The sequence below is a fragment of the Muntiacus reevesi genome, chromosome 14, assembly GCF_963930625.1.
Source record: "Muntiacus reevesi chromosome 14, mMunRee1.1, whole genome shotgun sequence".
NCBI classification, from domain to species: domain Eukaryota; kingdom Metazoa; phylum Chordata; class Mammalia; order Artiodactyla; family Cervidae; genus Muntiacus; species Muntiacus reevesi.
Window position 1 is genome coordinate 35,002,069 of NC_089262.1, and position 15,092 is coordinate 35,017,160.

The 15,092-nt window shown below is 36.4% G+C and overlaps 1 pseudogene; it reads right to left on the minus strand.

Moving 5' to 3' along the window:
* Window positions 1-9,061: 9,061 nt before the first annotated feature.
* On the minus strand, window positions 9,062-10,658 carry LOC136146415 (sorting nexin-13 pseudogene; annotated as a pseudogene).
* Between the last annotated feature and the right edge of the window lie 4,434 nt (window positions 10,659-15,092).

Sequence of the window (15,092 nt, forward strand, 5' to 3'; positions counted from 1 at the left end):
TCAGCCTACTTAGACCAGTATTCCTTTTTTGTACATTCTCTAAGCATATAAGGATACAAGGCAAGATGACCCCATTAACTTCTTTTTTTTTTCATTTATTTCTATTAGTTGAAGGCTAATTACTTCACAACATTGCAGTGGGTCTTATCATACATTGACATGAACCAGCCATGGAGTTACATGTATTCCCCATCCCGATCCCCCCCACCCTCCCTCTCCACCTGATTCCTCTGGGTCTTCCCAGTGCACCAGGCCTGAGCACTTGTCTCATGCATCCAACCTGGGCTGGTGATCTGTTTCACTATAGATAATATACATGCTGTTCTCTCGAAACATCCCACCCTCACCTTCTCCCACAGAGTTCAAAAATCTGTTCTGTACTTCTGTGTCTCTTTTTCTGTTTTGCATATAGGATTATCATTACCATCTTTCTAAATTCCATATATATGTGTTAGTATGCTGTAATGTTCTTTATCTTTCTGGCTTACTTCACTCTGTATAATGGGCTCTAGTTTCATCCATCTCATTAGAACTGATTCAAATGAATTCTTTTTAACGGCTGAGTAATATTCCATGGTGTATATGTACCACAGCTTCCTTATCCATTCGTCTGCTGATGGGCATCTAGGTTGCTTCCATGTCCTGGCTGTTATAAACAGTGCTACGATGAACATTGGGGTGCACGTGTCTCTTTCAGATCTGGTTTCCTCAGTGTGTATGCCCAGAAGTGGTATTGCTGGGTCATATGGCAGTTCTATTTCCAGTTTTTTAAGGAATCTCCACACTGTTTTCCATAGTGGCTGTACCAGTTTGCATTCCCACCAACAGTGTAAGAGGGTTCCCTTTTCTCCACACCCTCTCCAGCATTTATTGCTTGTAGACTTTTGGATAGCAGCCGTCCTGACTGGCGTGTAATGGTACCTCATTGTGGTTTTGATTTGCATTTCTCTGATAATGAGTGATGAGCATCTTTTCACGTGTTTGTTAGCCATCTGTATGTCTTCTTTGGAGAAATATCTGTTTAGTTCTTTGGCCCATTTTTTGATTGGGTCATTTATTTTTCTGGAATTGAGCTTCAGGAGTTGCTTGTATATTTTTGAGATTAATCCTTTGTCTGTTTCTTCTTTTTCTATTATTTTCTCCCAATCTGAGGGCTGTCTTTTCACCTTGCTGATAGTTTCCCTTGTTGTACAAAAGCTTTTAAGTTTAATTAGATGCCATTTGTTTATTTTTGCTTGTATTTCCAATACTCTGGGAGGTGGGTCATAGAGGATCCTGCTGTGATTCATGTCGGAGAGTGTTTTGCCTATGTTCTCCTCTAGGAGTTTTATAGTTCCTGTTCTTACATTTAGATTTTTAATCCATTTTGAGTTTATTTTTGTGTATGGTGTTAGAAAGTGTTCGAGTTTCATTCTTTTACAAGTGGTTGACCAGTTTTCCCAATTTGTTAAAGAGGTTGTCTTTTTTCCATTGTATATTCTTGCCTCCTTTGTCGAAAATAAGTTGTCCATGGGTTTGTGGATTTATCTCTGGGCTTTCTATTCTGTTCCATTGATCTATATTTCTGTCTTTGTGCCAGTACCATACTGTCTTGATGACTGTGGCTTTGTAGTAGAGCCTGAAGTCAGGCAGGTTGATTCCTCCAGTTCCATTCTTCTTTCTCAAGATTGCTTTGGATATTTGAGGTTTTTTTATATTTCCATACAAATTGTGAAATTATTTGTTCTAGTTCTGTGAAAAATACTGTTGGTAGCTTGATAGGGATTGCATTGAATCTATAGATTACTTTGGGTAGAATAACCATTTTGACAATATTGGTTCTTCCAATCCAAGAACACAGTATGTTTCTCCATCTGTTTGTGTCCTCTTTGATTTCTTTCATCAGTGTTTTATAGTTTTCTATGTATAGGTCTTTTGTTTCTTTAGGTAGATATACTCCTAAGTATTTTATTCTTTTTGTTGCAATGGTGAGTGGTATTGTTTCCTTAACTTTTTAAAACAAATTCACTTGATATATTGAGCATTTAGTAGTTGTCAGGCTATGTGCTAGATGCTACTGATTTAAACATTTAATAAACAATCTCTAATGCCTGGAAGTTCATGAGCTAGTATAAATGGCAGAGACTAATACGGACCCCATATTTTAAGATCAGTAAAAGTACACAGTGGATGCAAGGAAAAGTATCTAACCCAGACTAGAGAAAATCAGTAAAGACACCAGGTAGGGGTACAACTTGATTTGACCCTTGAAGAAAGAGAAGGTTCTGGTCAAGTTAAGCGTATGTGAAATAGAATAAGAAGCATGGTCCAAGATGAATGGATAAAGAGGATGTGGTGTATATGTATATAATAGAATGCTATTCAGCCATAAAAAAAAAGAATGAAATAATGTCATTTGCAGCAATATGGATGGACCTAGAGATTATCATACTAACTGCAGCAAGAAAGCAAAAGACAAGTACCATATGATATTATTTATTTTTGGAATCTCAAATATGACACAAATGAACCTATCCACAAAATAGAAACAAACTCATAAAAAGTAGACTTGTGGTTTGCCAATGAGGAGGGAAATGAGGAAGGAAAGGGAGTTCAGGATTAAAAGATGCAAAATATTATATATAAAATGGATAAAAAATAATGTCTTACTCTGCAGTATAGCACAGGGAACTATACTCAATATCCTGTGAAAAACCATTCTGGAAAAGAAAATAAAATTGTATATAACTGAACCACTTTGCTGTACAGCAAAAACTAACACAACATTACAAATCAACTATACATCCAAAAAAAAAAAAAAAAAAAAGAAGAAGAGTGGTGTGTATTGGGAAACTAGGATGAATTATGAGAAAGGGTTGGTGCACAGACAGATTTGAATCCCACTGTGAGAAGATAGTTTTTATTCTGAAAGCAATCAATTAAGTCACAAGCATCAAACAAGTGATCTAGAAATAAAGTTCTAGTTACTCTAGACAAGGAATTTTGCAGTTTTTCACAAAGAATGGGTCAAAATTAACTGGGAAGCTTCTTAAAAAATGAGCAAGCCAACAGATTTTCAAATCACATTCAACATAAACTGAATCACAGCCTAACTGGTACATGGAGCCTAGAAATCCAAGGTTTTAAAAAGCATACCATGTGTTATTTGTACATAGTAAAGTGTGAAAAATATTAGAACAGAAGGGAATTGAGACTAGAATCCTAGAGTTCAGCCAAGTATTAAGAAAAATGAGGGCCTTCATGAAAGGAAGGTCAGCAAAAATGAGAGGAAGGCATTGTGTTCTGGGGGATTAGGAGAGAATGTTTAGATGGATAAAAAGAGAATGTGAACTGAGTTTTCTGATATGAAACCAGATTTCTGGGTGTTATGTTTTTATGTTGGAGAAGAGTGAGTAGGAGTGTTTTGAAGGAGGAAGTTGAGAATGATTCGACTATTTTAGGTTTGAGCAAAGGTCATTTATCAATGTTAGTCTTACTTCTGGAAAACATATCCTACAATATAATAAAAAGTCTAAAATGTACTCCTTTCACATCAAACATGGTTCACCTAAAATGATATACTTAGCTTCTGGCTCTCAGAATAATTGAATATAATGGTGTAAATAAATTGTTTTTATATTGAAGTTCCTTTTTTGTACCTTGGTGACATTTTTTTTTTTTTTTTATTCTCCAACCTTCCCAAGATTCAGGAAGAGCTCTAAGTTTCTAGCCTTATTCCTAATGGATAAAAGAGTGTATTATACATTCAGGTGAAAATGTGTAGGATGAATGGCACAAATAGTGCAGAACAAGGATGACAGGCAGGCTAGATATCCAAAGTTGACAGTTCTCAGTATGCAGACAATGAAAGCAGTCAGGAGAGGTTGAACTTGCCCCAAATGTGAGTGCTCTCATTTTTGTTGCTATCAAGTCTCTCTGCACAATAAAAAGTACCCTAAATGTATTTAACACTAGATCTTTCTTTTTAATTGGTCAATAGTCTTATATACATTTATCTACATTATTCTCATGCTAGAATAAAGCTAATGTTTTCATATGGGAGTAAACTCATAGAGTAAAAACTCAATATTTCATTACATTAATGTTTCTAACTCTGTAGAAAAATGGTTAACCACAACATAAGAGCACCCTTCCCTAATCATTCATACTTCTGTCTACCACTTATATATTCTTTGTAGGTACATTTTAATTCATGTCTATGCACAATTAATATCAGTAGTCATTTCTAATGACTAATTAAGGCTTTATATATATAAAGTAATCAAATGAAGGGAGCTTAAGTAAGTGACTCGCAAAAATTAACCAAGCGCTTTTCATACCCTCAACCAAATTTGGAATAAATGAGATAATTCTTTAAATTATTTCTCCACATTTTTCATAATAGCAAAGCCTAAATTGCTAATTCTGGGAGTATAATTTAAAGAAGACTTTCTACCCTCTAATTTAAATTTTAGCCTTGGAGAGAGATCCTATGAACTCATATGACCACTATCAAGATAGCAAAATGTTTTTCATGATGTTTCTAATTTGATTTTAACAACCAATTAGACAGCCTAGAACCTGAGAGCAAAAGAAGAGGTGGAAAATGTCAAGTGACAATTTACAACTCCTGCCTAACTGAGCCATATTTAGCTATATATATAAAAATAAAATTGAGAAAAGCATTATTAGATGAGCTCAAAACTAGTGGTTAAAACATTCAGTTGGTTAGACAAATTGTATTGCATATGATACAGTAGAAAGATACAAGAAATCTGTAAAAGAATTTTCTATGTCCAATCATACACAAAAATAAAAGCCTAACCCTGTACTACTATTTTTAAAAGCATTTAAATACAAATGGAAAATATGGTACAAAAAATAGAGAGTGGGATTCAGCCCTATCTGGGTATAGCATTAAAAAGAAAATAACAGATAAATTAGATTACATGTATATGAATTAAATAAAACAAGTGTATCTCTAATGTAAAAAAAATAGGCTAAAAAGAAAGAGGGTTCAATGAGAAAACAAAATGATTCTTTTCCAATACAAAAATAAATAACTCAGATTGAATGACTTTTCACAATTTGGTTTTTCTTTTTCTCAGGAAAAAACAATGATACACAGTTATGTTGGCTTTTACTCAATTGGCTTTTAGCCTACTTAGATTTCTGCCAGATTTATTCATTTAATCAATGCAATAATAAGTAATCACTAATTTTAGTAACAAACAGCATGTTTTATTTAAAAAAACAAAGCCAAATAGCTAAAAAGAGGGGAAAACCTGTGTTGGTTTTTTCCATGGCAAAGAAATGATTTTTACTTATTTTGATCCAAAGAGAGAGGGAATACAATTCCTTCAGATTGCCAAGATAATTTCTCCTGAATTTAAATGAAAATCAAAATCAGAAAAGGGTGTGGAAGGAGTGTTTTGTTTTCGTGACATACCAGGATTTTTTTTAAAATGCTAGAACATTCAGATTATATGATAAAAAGTTCACCTGTGGAGATTTTTCTTTTTTTGGATTATAGTTAAGAATTTAGCAGTCCATTGGCCACAAAAGGTAAATCGCAATTCAAAAAGAGCGCTACTGCCTTAGAAAGTAAAACGGGGCTCTATACCCCGTCCTATCTTCAAGAAAACATACGCAACAAGATATGCATTCTGAGTACAGTAATCATTGGGAAGGTCATGTACACTCTGCTATATTTAAAATGAATAACCAACAAAAACCTATTGTATACCACATGGAACTCTGCTCAATGTTATGTGCCAGCCTGGATGGGAGGGGGTTTTGGGGGACTGAATGGATACATGTATATGGTATGGCTGAGTTCCTATACTGTTCACCTGAAACTGTCAAGGCACTGTTAATTAGCTATACCCCAGTACAAAATGTTTTTGGTGTTAAATATATAAATAAATAAAATTTTAAAAAATTAAAGTATAGGGTCTGATCTGAGAGAACATTTCCCTCCTTGAGTTTTGATGAATGAATAAATGAAAGTTGCTCAGTCATGTCTGACTCTTTGCAACCCCATGGTCTGTCCATGTAATTCTCTAGGCAAGTATACTGGAGTGGGCTGCCATTGCCTTCTCTAGGGGATCTCCCTAACTGAGGGATTGAACCTGGGTCTCCTGCACTGCAGGCAGATTCTCTACCATCAGAACTACAGGGGATTTTGATGAGTTCTGATAATTCAACTTAAATTTTCTGATGATTTTACATGTCTACTTTCAAAAACATTTCTTGTATCTTTTGATAAATCCAGAATATTCCAAACATACAGACAGGCAAGTCAGTTGATGCCAAATATTTCAGTTCTCTGGCTTTGGCCGCATACTTGTCGTGCTCATTCGGTTACATTGTATTATGTTTCTTGCTTCAGAAAGAATGCATGTGACCATAACCATAAAGGAAGTTATCTAGAATATTCCCCTCCAGGAAAAACCTTCTAATACAGCAGATACTTTTGTTCCTAACCTTAAAATATTAACACTCAAAGTGACTACCAGAATTTCTTCATTCTTTTACTGCTGACATACCCTTCAGGGATCCTTAGATTCCTTATCAATTTGTCCCAAATTCCATGTCCTGCCCCCAAAATAAAAAGTTCAATATTTTCTATCCTCTTGCTCTTCCTGTTTCAGGTACTTCCTGTATTTCCCAAACAGGTACTGAATCTTTTCATGAAACAACACTGCTTATGTTTCCCTTCAAGTGTATTCTACTTGATTTGCCTTTTCTTCTTCTCATGCTTTCCAAGTTTTGTGTTTTCAAAGACCAAGTTCAAATATAATCACCTCTCTGCAACCTTCCTTGGTCATCCCCAGCAAGAATTAATTCCCACTGGTAGCACAGAACTAAGAGTCTTGGGGGTAGGAGATAGGGAGAATGGAAGATGTGCAGTATTTTACTTTTTATGCTATTTAACTCATGTCCAAAAATTTTAACTGTGATATCACAGTTTATTATGCTCAGAAACTAAAGTGATAGATCTTTCTCATTGGCTTTTTACTTTGGGTTTTGCTCAAGTTTATAGGAGCAATGTAATGATTATGGAAAGTTTTAATGATCTCAGTGGCTGTTCCTCATTGATTTAAAGTATACAATGAGGTTCTTATTTAACTGTACTTCTACTTCGTGACACTTCTCGCCACTGATCCCGGTTGTGCTATTTTTTATCCATTAGTCCTCACTTCATGTCACTATTTTTACAGTTCTGACTTTCAGGCCTTAAATGTTCCCAAATACAATGTTTGGGAATTCAGAAGCATTTGTGTTCAGAAATCCCTCATCTTTAAAGATTCTCATGAACTTGGATAAAATTCCAGAACATCTTTACTAATACATCTCTTTGGAGATATGTTGTCATGCATGCTATTTTTAGATGGTTCTGTGAAAAGAGTAGACAAGTAGGTTCCAGCTTCAGTAACTCCCATGCTTTTTATGCTTTCCCAAAACTTGCCCACAAATAGCATTTTGTCATGATTTCCCCTATTCTCACTTACCCTGCAGAAATAGAAAGACATGTGACAATTTTTAAGGTTAGAAAACAGTAGAGGAAGCAAAAATCACACTTAAGGATTAGTTTTAGAACTTGCCCCTCCCTTTGTGCGTAAGACCCCTACTACATACAGTAGGAAGCGGTTTGGTGCTTACAAACTTAAGTGGAATTAGATTTTAAAAATAATCTAAAGTAGAGAGCCCTCGAATAGATTATTCAAAAATAGGGACTATCATTTATTAATTTCATTTTTGATTGTCAATGTCTCCTGAGGGAGGTAATTTACACATCTTTGATTCTTGTCTTGAAATAATGCATTTTTATGGTGAAATTTTGAAATCTATTTTTCAATGCCCAATTCATTATAATGACCAGACTTTAGTTTCACAAAATAATATTATTAAGCCTACAGATCTAGCTTAAGAAGAGTTTAAAAGACTTCTAATCATTTTAATCATCATTATATTCAAACCCTCCGATTTATGGAATTGAAAATAAGCATTCTGTGAAAGGCATTCCTTTGAATTTTTTAAAACTTCAACCTCATACTGTAAGAATTAACACCAACCTTACATCAAATATTTGGCTGCCATTTGCTTTGGAAGATACAGATACAGTGTTTATGGCTTCTTATTTCCTAGAAATTCACGATATACAGAGTAAAGAGATACTAAGAAGGACACATCTACAAAGAACTCTCCAGTTTCTAGTTTTGTTTTGTTTTTTTTTACACCCACATTCCTATTCTCACTTGCAGGCAGATGCCATCACATCTCAGACCCAGGCAAAGTGGTCAGCCTAGACCACTGCAAGAGCCTCAGCCTAACTGGAACAGAAAATGTCAGTGACATTGTCTGAGCTTGGTTAAGGAAAATGAAAACACCCCAAGTACTTCGGTTAGGAAGTTAGATATGAGCAACTGAGGGGTGACCTAGCAGGAAAAGGATGCAAGCTGACCTCTAAACCTCACCCCAGGCACACTCACAATCTCCTGTAAGGCCCAGGAGAGCTCACAGATGTGCTACAAAATGATCACAGAGACTTATCCAACTACTGCCTGTGTGCCCTAGGCACAGCGGATACAACTAACCACAGGGGCTTCTCCAACTGGGCACGTGTGCCCTTGATGCACAGCTGTGCCTCAAGTGACCTTAGGCAGCCAGGAGCCCATTAAGGGTTCATAAATATTCTATACATATATACATCTGATTATAACAGACTACATTATGGGAAAGACAAGCACAATGGAGCCTGTTGTTATGTAACTTGTAGCTGTCAATCAAAACTGTCAGTACACGCCCACCTATATGAAAATGTACAAGGCCTATCTTTAAAACCCCCTTCCCTCCTACCTCATCATCCCCGTGCCAGTGCCTCACTTGGCTGGGTCCACTTCTCCCTTGAGGTGCTCTTTCTGTTTTTTTCTGCTCTTTCTGTTCTTTTTCAATAAACTTGTTTTTGCCGCAGGTAAGACCTCAGATTCTTCTTTGTGTCCATACCAAGAGCCAAGGTCCACAAAGGAGGGTCTTCTTCCACCCTCTCCCTACCCAGTACCAGTTTCAAAACATGAATTTAACACAAGGAATTGGCTACATAGGTTTTGGAAGAGTAGGAACAAAAAGAAGGAGGTGGGATCAATTCATAAACTTTCCTTTGAATGGCATTAGAGATTTCATGGGTTTGATCTTCATGATTTAAAGTGTTTGCTAACTTTCCCACAAAATAATCATCAACAGTCACTCTTGGAGATGCCTTTCTAATAAATACTGTTCATAAATTCCAACAGAAGATGCACTTAAAATCTTTGGCTTGATGTTTTCCAACTCTCTGACAACTTCATAAAACTTCTAGCTGCTACTGGTCTGTAACCTGGTATCCTTTCACTGTCATTCAGAAGAAGAGATGTACCTGACCTCCAGTTTGCTGCATGTAATCTATGAAAAATTGGAGTTCACACTGCTTATAAGAATGCTGTCCAAGGGAACTATACAAAGTTTCCCAACGTTTGCTGCCAGTTTCAACATTCATTTCTTTGTCTGGCTGCAACCATTGTATTCTTGAACCACATACTTCTTTACAAATAATAAGCTATTTATTTTATTTTTCATGGTGTTGATATCATTACCAGTTGTATCAAGAGGTCAAAGATACTGTAATTCTTCTGCTGCTTTACTTCTGACAGCTTCTAGCTCTCCAATATTGTCACTCAATTTAATGATGTTCATAAAGTCCTCATAGTTTCAATCAGAATCACAGATCATCCATAAGATATATTGATTGATATAGTCAAGACATTGAGTTGATTTATTAATGGAAGAAGAATTTCCCATGCAAGGATTTTCCTGACAAAGATCACATGATCTTGTTCTGGAAATCTCCAGGAGGTAGCAATAAATACAGTAAGACCTCACACAAAGCCCTTAGGAATCCTTACTCATCTTTGAGAGAAGTGCACAGCAGAGTGAAAGTGAAGTCGCTCAGTCATGTCCAACTCTTTGCAATCCTATGGACTGTAGCCCGCCAGGCTCCTCTGTCCATGGGGATTCTCCAGGCAAGAATACTGGAGTGGGTTGCCATTTCCTTCTCCAAGGGATCTTCTCGACCCAGGGATGGAACCCAGGTCTCCCACATTGCAGGCAGACTCTTTACCCTCTGAGCCAGCAGTGAATGAGAAATGCCTTTTCCATTTCAGCTTCAAAGAAGGTATTTACAAGATCTTCTGCTGTAACTTTCACTTGATCATCTTTTTCTGTTATCTTTTGTTGAGCTTTTCTGAGTACTTGAGATGAAAGACTTTATCCTTCCATCAGTCAGAATGCATTTTATGTGCACAAGTTAACTGAGCTGGATATGTTAAAAGACTCTAGTTTCAGAGGATCAGATGATGCTGATGGAGAATCTTTTAATGGATCTCCTAAAGGAAGCATAAATTTATCTTTAGATGACCTTTCAAAAGTATCTTCTGCTGATTCAGTACAACTTCATACTTACATTTCAGACACCGGTGTTTGTAATGATCATGAAAAGACATGCCCATTATATGACATCGCTATACACTGGCACAATCTCAACAGTGAGAAGATGTGGAAAACCTACTGTTGTCATGGTGACTTTTACAACTTCCACATGAGGAATCTACAGAAGCAAAAGGAAGAAGGCATGACGCCATGATGTGAGGCTGCTGAAACTACTGGGCTAGAACTCTTTAGCCTGCACCTGCTGCTGTGCTGCTAGAGTCATTTGTCACAATCACTCCTGGATTGCTGAAGAGGGGTCATGTCCATCAAAGTGGGGATCTACCAAAGGTATGACCTCTACCAGATTCCTGTGGTCAAGAATGACGCAACTCTCAATGTAGCCACAATACTGTAATCCAATTCCTCTACCTTTTCTCACTCGTGCCTCTTATTTGCAGAACCTAATATGAATTGAGTTTTCATAGGAGGCTGGTAAATGCTATCTGCAGATTTCTGTTCTACAAAAATACATAGCAGAGTCCAGAGGGAAATGGGACCTGAGAATATCCAGATACTTGTCCAGCACAGGAGGGAATCTGCTACTCCACCCACAGTGAGTTGTTTTTCTATTAATAGTATTAGAAGTAACTGCCTGCACATCCACCAAACTTTTTCAACTGGTGCTTTTTGTTTCCTGCAGCACAGAGCGATGGGTCAAGTGAACAATCTCACCCGTTAAGCTGACCTGATCTGGTTGGCCCACAGGGAAGAGAAGGCCATCTGGGGACTTACCACTTCAATCATATTGTCAACTTGTGTAATGGAAAGGAAAAGCAAAGGATAATACTAGGGAGTAAGCGTGTGCTACTGGATAGTTCTTTGAAATCTATAAATAGAACACTGCATCAGGAAACTAGTCATCTCAGTGGAAGACAATCCAATCCCTGTTCTCTTGATCTCTGGTTGATGTTCCTGCAATAACTGAACATCAGCCTAGAGGACAGAAAACCAGAAAGTGTAGGAGATCAAATCAGGCAGTAGGAAAATGTTTCCTTATCCTTGAGAATATTTAGCTCGGATTGCAAACCTAAATGGAGAAACTTGCTTAATTTATTTTTCTTAAACACAAAATGTGCTATACTGTGTACTAAGTCACTTCATTTACGTCTGACTCTTTGTGACCCCATGGACTGCAGCCCTCCAGGCGCCTCTATCCAAGGGATTCTCCAGACAAGAATACTGGAGTGGGTTGCTGTGCCCTTCTCCAGGGATTGAACCTGCATCTCTTACATCTCCTGCATTGGCAGGTGAGTTCTTTACCATCAGCTGCCACCTGGGAAACCCTAAATACAAAATAGCTACAAAGTAATATTTACAAATTATATACAAGGTATAAAGTAAAAACACAATAGACACCTGAATATTTTGTTTCACTCTCCCTCTCTTCCACTATTCTCAATTCTGCATTTAAACCAATTGCTTATTGTCAGAATATTACCAAGTATGTTTGTATCCCCAAATAAGGCACTTCTTTATTTTGCACAATATTCATGTAAATGAATTATAATCTATATAATCTTGTAAAATAAACACATTTCTTCTAAAATATGTTCTGTTATTACATTTTAATCTTGCATGTATCTATGCTTTATTAATATTCATTGCTGAGTAGTATTTCTATTATAATTTTAAATATAATGAGTGAAAATTTCATGTTTCATTTATTCTTTCAACTCTTTGTGGATTTTGCTTTTTGTTTCAATTTCTATTAATATTCAGACAATTCTGCCACAGTATCTGTCTTCAAATCCTAATGCAAATAAGCAGTTGTGAGTGTATCCTCAGAGATAGAATTTCTGAATAACAAGAAATACTGCATGCATTTAATTTTGTTTGAGAATTAAAAACTGTTTTCCAAAGTGAATGAACACATTTAAAATCCTTCCAGCTGCTTCTTCTTCTCATTAATACTTAATTTTTTCCTACTTGATTTTTTTTTCCAATGTGGTTCAGTTATTTTCAGAACTATAAAACATTTATCAGAATATTGACCAGTATAGATTTATGACCAAAGGACCTAATGAAAAATTCATACTTTGATTGTCATTAGTTTGCAACTGGAATGTATGGCTTTCTGAGAGTGCTTTGGCATTCTGATAGAGTCAATACATACAAAATAAAATTTAAGATGTGTCTCAAAGAGAAATTTTTAAAAATTATAAATTTTTGAAACAAATATTTTCATTTATTAAACATCTTCCAAGGCTGGATTTTTGTGCACGGGTATTTTTACTTATAAAAGATGATAACATGGTGATGTTTAATTCACATTTAAAGGTTGATCTTATATGTTGTGTACAGTTATCTGGTCAAGTAAGTACACTGTCAAATAGATTACATGCAAAGAATAGGTCACAAACTCCACAGATGCTACCATCAGCTTTCAGTTTGCTAAGAGAAGCTGCATTTTTTGCTAGTTTAATGCCTTCCAGAATTATTTAAAAATTCATCAAACACATTAAAAGGGCCCATTTTATCTGTGGATTGACAGAGTTCTGAATTATATGTTAAAGTACACTGAAATAAAATATTACTTTGATAAGCTAATTATGAGGTATACTTTTATACTAAGCTTCTTGAGGAATTATAATATCAACAATACTCATAAGTACATTAGCATTCATGCTACTAGATGGAGGGTGAATTAGTTATTCTTGTTCAAAAAATAATTTATAAATTTCTAAATGTACAGAGTTAGGGAATATGTTGAAAAATACAGATAGATATGGGCCTGAACATATATGGGTATGAATCTCTGCTATTATTTTCAGAAATATAGAGAAACAAATGTAGATAAATTCTGTTTACTTTATTTATGGTCTTATTTCCTTCAAATATCACAGTATAATCACAAATAGAATAAAATTTCAAGTAAATCAAAGGCATTAAATGTGAATCTTTTCTAATTTTCATTTGAAGTGAAGTCGCTCAGTCGTGTCCGACTCTTTGCGACCCCATGGACTGTAGCCTATCAGGCCTGTCTGTCCATGGTATTTTCCAGGCAAGGGTACTGGAGTGGGTTGCTATTTCCTTCTCCAGGGGATCTTCCCGACCCAGGAATCAGACCCAGGTTTCCTGCATTGCAGGCTGACGCTTTACCCTCTGAGCCACTAGGGAAGCCCCAATTTTCATTGAATTCTTATTAAAAACTTTGTCAAGTTCAATTTAAGATCACAGAGCTTCTGTCACCCTATGAGATAAATATTTTTTCATTAATCCTTTCAATACATTTAGAATATGAAGGAATAATCCTTTGGGGTGAGAAAGTAGTAAAATTTTTATGGAGGGTATAAAGGCATTTTTTCCCCATGTCACATCTTTATTTGGCAAAGCTCCTTTCTGATAATGCAGCCACGTGAACGGAGAAACCACAGGACATCACCCAGCCTCCCACAGAACCCTTTCCAGTAAACAAGGATCCAAAAGTCCGCCTCCTCCACTTCCTGCACTGTTATTTCATGTCATAATGGAGACAGCATGGATGGCAGGACAGTGGCCAAGCCCCTCCAAAATGCTCCCTCCTCCTTAATCACAAAGCAGTGTGAGAACTTGACTCAGGGGCTGAGAACCTCAGACGGATGTGTCACGGGGTTGTAGGGAGCTGGGTGGCAAGGAAGAACTGTCTTCAAAATTTTAAACTTATTAAAAGCTTAACATTTATATCAGTTTACATAAGACAAGTGTTTATATACGACTCGGTCATTTCACTTCCAAACTGAAGCCATGCAAGGAAGAATGGAAGTAGAAAAATACAAAAGCTTATGCAGATGACTCATCCAGGACATTTTCTGTTAAGGGCTGCATAGAAGTTAGCTTTAGGTGGAGACTGTGTGAGAACAAGAAAGAAGAAATAATTATTTTATTTTTTAAGTTATTTTTATTATTTTTTTCCAGTGGGTTTTGTCATACATTGATATGAATCAGCCATAGAGTTACACGTATTCCCCATCCCGATCCCCCCTCCCACCTCCCTCTCCACCCGATTCCTCTGGGTCTTCCCAGCCCAACAGGCCCGAGCACTTGACTCGTGCATCACACCTGGGCTGGTGATCTGTTTCACCATAGATAATATACATGCTGTTCTTTCGAAACATCCCACCCTCACCTTCTCCCACAGAGTTCAAAAGTCTGTTCTGTACTTCTGTGTCTCTTTTTCTGTTTTACATATAGGGTTATCGTTACCATCTTTCTAAATTCCATATATATGTGTTAGTATACTGTAATATTCTTTATCTTTCTGACTTACTTCACTCTGTATAATGGGCTACACTTTCATCCATCTCATTAGAACTGATTCAAATGAATTCTTTTTAATGGCTGAGTAATATTCCATGGTGTATATGTACCACAGCTTCCTTATCCATTCATCTGCTGAATGGCATCTAGGTTGCTTCCATGTCCTGGCTATTAGAAACAGTGCTGCGATGAACATTGGGGTACATGTGTCTCTTTCAGATCTGGATTCCTCAGTGTGTATGCCCAGAAGTGATATTGCTGGGTCATATGGCAGTTCTATTTCCAGTTTTTTAAGAAATCTCTACACTGTTCTCCATAGTGGCTGTACTAGTTTGCATTCCCACCAACAG